Genomic DNA, 6,790 nt, shown 5'->3' with positions numbered 1-6,790 from the left:
AGTATCCAGACTGTATATCCTCAGCGGAGTCGACAGTGCCAGACTGTATCTTCCCAGTAACAGCGGAGTAGTCGCATACCCAACAGACAAGAGGGTGGTGTTCCCAGTGTTCATCTCGTCCCCAACAGATTATTTTTTTTAACAGATTTATTTTAATCCCCAGCCTGAGGACGATTAGCAAGTTCATATCCCCAGCAAAGGTCTATTCCTACCACATTTCCCCAAGAAGTGCTTTCCTCACAGACTCTCCTCGCAGAGCCTCGCCAAGCAAAGTTTCCATAGTTGATACTTCCCCAGCAAGGTCAACTTTTCAAAAAAAGGCCGATTTATTTTCGGTCGCTCCCCGGTCCCGGCAAACGGATCGTTCCCCACAGAGCATTCAAGGATTGATACAGCGATCCGCTCCCTGCCAGAGTTGCTTCCCCAAGCAGATTTCTTTTTTCTTTTGCACCATGCATAACATTTGCATTTTGCATTTGCATGCATATCAAACATACACATAAGCTGATAAACAGGTTCTTCAAAGTAGACTGAAAAATTACTTTACAACCAAAGTCATGAGATTCGGCCAGAGGATCAAGTGTGTGTGTGACCCAACATGAGGGTCATTTCGAAGATTCAGCCTGAGAATCGTTTTCTAGAGATTCAGCCTGAGGGTCATTTTAAAGATTCAGCCAGAGAGTCGACTACGAGCGTTATTTCCCTAGCAAACCACCTGGAGGAATAGATTGACAGCTCAACAGAAAATCAACCTACAAGAGGATCCAGCCCGCGGATCACATTTAAAAAACAAAGTCTAATCGAAGAGTCGTTATAACATGTTCTAGCCTGAAGAATATGTACGAAGCCCAAAAGTGGGATATTCTCGAAGCTGCATATCTAACATGAAGACTGTAGATTTCAAAAGAGGGTCAACCAGCGCATGCCCCAGATGTGAGATCCTGATGATGGGAATTTATCATCAAAACAATCCAGATCTAGCCAGAAGATCAAAGTCAGGTCTAGCCCGAAGACCGAAAAATAGATAGATTCAGCCAGAGAATCAAAGAAAATAGATCTAGCCAGAAGATCGAAGTCAGGTCTAGCCCAAAGACCGGAAATAGATTCAGCTAGAGAATCGAAACAATTCAGATCTAGCCAGAAGATCGAAGAAGATCTAGCCAGAAGATCGAAGAAGATCTAGCCAGAAGATCGAAGTCAGGTCTAGCCCGAAGACTGGAAATAGATTCAGCCAGAGAATCGAAACAATTCATATCTAGCCAGAAGATCGAAGTAGATTCAGCCAGAGAATCAAAGAAAATAGATTCAGCCAGAGAATCGAAACAAAGGAGATCTAGTAAGAAGATCTAGCCAGAAGATTGAAACCGTATCCAGCCCGAGGATCAAAATTAGCATCCAACCAGAGGACTAAATTGAGTATAGATTCAGCCAGAGGATCGAAACTCCAGATTAAGTCAAAAGACTGATTCAGATTCAGCCAGAGGATCGGAAGAGAAATAAACAGCGCGGTGTATTTCAGCATTTTTGTGGTGTTCTCGGAGCGCAAATTTTCGGTCTGTCTTTGGTATTCAATCACAGCTCACCCTGTTTGTCTGATAAGCTGTTCGCTTTCATCCTGCTCGGGTTAGCTGATGACTGAATAGGGGCAGCTGTAACACCCCAAAATTTGCCCTCCTTATTCACGCATTCATTTTTAGGTCATTTAACATTAGATACATTGCATTTCATCATGTCAATCGGGATTAGCTCCAAGAAGCTTGAACATCATCCAGGACACTTTGTGGGTTCTATTTAGATGATCAGTCAACACAAGGGAAAAACTTGAGTTACTTCCAACAGGGGTCTATTCGTCAGTCAAAACGTTAATCTTGAAGGAGCAAAGGTTTGTTCATGAGTTGACATGCTCGCTAGGCGAAGCCCACCTGTTATGCAAGAAAAAAAAACGAAAAACGGAAAAAAAATTATTATTTTTTAAATAAAATAAATAAATAAAATATAATAGAAAAATCTTGGACTTGGACCTCTCTCAGTTGAGCCCACAAAGCCATGAAAATCAGGTTATAAAAGAGGGAGAACAGACAGAAAAAGGAAGAGAAGCAAAACACTCTGAGGTTTCCTTGGAACAAAACCCTGGATAAAACCTGGAGAGAAACCTAGACAGAGAGAGTGAGAATTAATCTGCAGCAACCTCCAGGAAACTCTGAAAGATTCATTCTGACTCACACACTTTCAGCTCAAGCAAACCCTAACATTGGTTTGCAAATCCAGCCGTGCCATTTGATTTCAACCGATCTCTCCAATCAGGTTTGCCCTATATCCATCATCTTTATGCCTTTAATTTGAATGCTCTAAATGTATGAGGTATTATGGGTGAATTTGATACCCTTTTGATGCATGTGTTTGACAAGAGGTTTAGGCCTCCTACCCTTGGTTGCTTTTTGTGAGCTTTTTGTGAATTTTAATGGCATGATTCATGTGGTTACATTTTGATTTGGGGGCAACTCTTGGTTACCCTATTTTGTTTCTCTAACCTGTTTGTTAAGTTTTGTTTTGTGAGGGCTCATATGACTCTTGCAGAGATGGTTTTCCTGGTGTTCCACTTTATTTGTGGGATACCGCCTGGAGGTTTCATTCCGATTACCTGTACTGACTCACTTTCTTTGATGGTGTTAGCTTGGGAGGATCTCAGGGTTTCCTTGTTTCATTAATTACTGTTACTTCGGATATTTATCCGTGTGGTACTTTTACATTTTCCCGTATTTTTACCGCTTTCTTAGCTGGAAGACCTCGATAGGAGGCAATGTTTTGTGTGTTTACTTTATGCAGGTTCCTTCGTCTAGGATTTCCCTTTTTGCATGAGCATCCCTAATCCTACCAACTCATTGATTTTTCTTCTCCTAAGAACACGTTAACTCCTTCTACTACAGGCGAGTAAGTCTCCAAAGGTCGAGCATCCGGTAGATTGCGTAGTAACGTCGTTCGTCCAAAACCCAATCCATAACCCCGTAGTTAGCCGAACTACGGCTTGCTCTGATTCTCATTCCAGATGAGATACGTAGGCATAAGACACGATGTCTTAGCGAGCACAATTACCCTTAACCCCTAGGTAGCCGAGCTACGAAGACTCTGATTCTCATATTTAGATGAGATACATATGCAGTGGATGCGACATCCGTGCGAGTCATTTTCTTTTGACCCCCCTTTTTTAGTAAATAACACATTAGATAAACCCACACCCTTTAGACAAGAACTACAAAAGTGGATCCCGTAGAGTACTACAGGTGCGTAGGGGTGCTAATACCTTCCCCTCGCATAATCGACTCCCGAACCCAAGATTTGGTTGCGAGACCCTGTCTTGTCCTTTCCTTTTTCCAGGTTTACTTCGAGCGTTTCCTTTCCCTCCTTTGGGATAAATAACGCACGGTGGCGACTCTCCTGTCTTTCTTCGCCGGTTGTTTTTTTTCGCATTCCATTTTTCAGGTTGCGACAATGTGGGATATGAACCTGGAAATATAATTCAAGCAGCCAAAAAAGCCTCGGACTTGCTTCTCAGATTTGGGCGCAGGCATCTCTTGTATTGCTTTGAGCTTTGCAGGATCAACCTCAATACCTCTTTCACTAACAATAAAACCCAATAACTTGCCGGAACGGACTCCAAAGGTACACTTGTTGGGATTCAGACGAAGCTTGTACTTCCTCAAGCGCTGGAAAAGCTTCAACAAATGCTCTACATGTTCAACTTCCGTTCTTGACTTAGCAATCATATCATCAACATATACCTCAATCTCCTTGTGCATCATATCATGAAACAAGGTGGTCATAGCTCATTGATACGTGGCTCCGACGTTCTTCAAACCGAAGGGCATCACTTGATAACAGAATGTTCCCCAAGGTGTGATGAATGTTGTCTTCTCCATATCCTCGGGTGCCATCTTAATCTGATTATATCCGGAAAATCCATCCATAAATGAGAAGACATTGAATTTAGTTGTATTATCTACCAACATATCAATGTGTGGTAGAGGAAAATCATCTTTCGAACTAGCTTTATTCAAGTCTCTATAGTCCACACACATTCGGACTTTTCCATCTTTTTTGGGTACGAGCACAATATTGGCCACCCATTGAGGATATGTAGAAGTTACCAGAAACCCTGCATCAATTTGCTTCTGAACTTCTTCTTTGATTTTCACTGTCATATATGGATGAGTTCTTCTGAACTTCTGCTTCACAGGCACGCACTCAGGTTTCAAAGGTAAGAAATATTGCACAATATCTGTATCTAGACCTGGCATGTCTTCATATGACCATGCAAAGACATCAACGTATTCTCGTAGCAATTCAATCAACCCTTTCTTAACAGATTCTTCAAGGAGTGCCCCAATCTTCACTTCTCGCACACAATCTTCAGACCCCAAGTTGATTGTTTCCAGATTCTCGATATGTGGCTGAATGATCTTCTCTTCATGCTCAAGTACACGGGTAATCTCGTCAGGAATCTTTTCAACATCATCTTCTTCCGCCTCAAATACAGGGAACTCAAAATTGGGAGATGGTGTTGGGTCATTATGTTCAATGGGTTTGATCAACCTGCATAATGATTTTGGATATGAAAAGCTTTAGAATTCAAACAAGGCAAATCAATATGCAGATGAAAAGATTGATTTTATTTTATTTTCTTAAGTTTTATGTGATCACCAATTTCATGCAAAAACGAAAAGGGAAAATAATTGGAAAAACAAACATTTAACATGAATTTATTGAATGAAAATATCATTGTATTTATGCGTCAACAATGTCATCACTCCTCCTTTTGGCATGGGAGAAGGGTTTATTTTAAACAAAATGATCATTACGTTGACTTATGGATAACTGTAGGAATATCCACAGCGACCCAATTATTGCAGACCCCTCCAGGGATGATGAAATTGCCAGAATCCTCTGTATCTTCTTCCAATACAGCAACAGCTTCTTCATCCTGACCGGTGTGGAAGAAACCTCCACTCTTGAACATCCCAGAGGAATAACCTATTCTAGCCCGGGACTTATTGTCTTCTAGCTCAATCATTTTCCCTAAACCAGTAGTTGCGCCACACTCAATGGCCAACTTTGCATCTTTGTAGGAAGCAAATGAAGGAGTTCTCTTCCCAATAGGCTCAGCTATAGATAAAGCTTGGAAAGGAGTTCCAACTTCATCCTCAACATCTATATATGAGAAGGAAGACAAGTGGCTGACCAGGAGAGCCTTTTCTCCCCCTACCACTACCAATTTCTTGTTCTTCACAAATTTCAGTTTTTGGTGTAGGGTGGATGTCACGGCGCCCGCCTCGTGAATCCATGGTCTACCTAAGAGACAGCTATACGATGGGTGAATGTCCATAACCTGGAAGGTAATTTGGAAATCACTTGGTCCGATTTTGACTGGGAGATCAACCTCCCCAATCACTGTTTTACGCGACCCATCGAAAGCTTTCACAACAATTCCACTCTGCCTTATGGGAGGCCCTTGATATGACAGTTTCGAAAGAGTGGTTTTTGGAAATACGTTCAGTGATGACCCAGTTTCCACCAGCACATTGGACATGGCGTCGTCTCTGCAGTTCATAGATATATGTAGAGCCAAGTTGTGGTCTCTTCCCTCCTCAGGAAGATCAGAGTCACAGAAACTCAAATTATTACAAGCAGTAATGTTTGCAACAATGCTATCGAATTGTTCTATTGTGACATCATGATCTACGTATGCCACATCCAATACCTTCTGCAATGCCTCTCTATTTGGTTCTGAGTTTAAAAGCAAGGATAACACCGATATTTTGGATGGCGTTTGTAGAAGCTGGTCTACAAACATTGTACTCACTTCTCTTGATGAGCCTTAGCATCTCATCACAGTATTCTTTCACATTGCCACTCGGGCCAACAGAAGTAGGAGTTATCAATGTAGAGGAGGGCTTAGCAACAGGTGCCGAATTCGGGGTGTTCACAGCATTCCCAATCGGGCGTTCAACAAAACCAGCATCAGCCTGAGGCTTGGGAGGTGCTGAAAACACACGACCGTTGCAGGTCAAACCACTAACATCCGCGATATTAACAATAGAGGAAGATGGTAAGGACACTTATTTCCCATTTTCTACAGCAACAACGTTGTAGCGAAAAGGAATTACTTTTTCGGAAGAGTATGGTACCGGACCGACAGACTTAATGATAAGAATATGAGAAGCCTTCTGCTTGCTACCATCATACTTGATGATAACAGGCTCGGGCATCCAAAATACTAGGGAAATTACGTTGACCTCAGGCTCATCTTCGTCAACATTCCTATTCTGAAGAATCTCAATGACTCATTCATCCAGCATTTCCTGAATATCCTTGCGCACCTGGCGACAACCCAATCGGTTAATAGAGCATACTCGGCATCTATCATGGTCGTGCTCATAATGACTGTATTCACATAGCAGACAATGCATTTCGACAAGAGACTGTCGAATATGACTGACATATTTGACTTTGTATTTGCCAGGGCAGCCCTGGACCATGTTGACAGATTTCCCATGCTCAGGCAATGGGTTCTTCTTCACATTAGGACCTACGTCCTCGAAACACAGAATGCCACACCTCGCAAGGTCTTGAACCTTGGTCTTCAAAGGGTAACAATTCTCCACGTTGTGGCCGGGAGCACCAGAATGATAAACACAATGTAATTTAGGCTTATACCGCCACTGGGGGTTAGCAGGTATAGCCGGTGGGTCTCTCGGAGTAATCAACTTCCTCTCTATCAAAGAGGGATATAATT

The sequence above is a fragment of the Lathyrus oleraceus genome, chromosome 2, assembly GCF_024323335.1.
Source record: "Lathyrus oleraceus cultivar Zhongwan6 chromosome 2, CAAS_Psat_ZW6_1.0, whole genome shotgun sequence".
NCBI classification, from domain to species: domain Eukaryota; kingdom Viridiplantae; phylum Streptophyta; class Magnoliopsida; order Fabales; family Fabaceae; genus Lathyrus; species Lathyrus oleraceus.
The sequence above is the reverse complement of the archived record's forward strand: the minus strand, read 5'-3'. Positions refer to the sequence as shown.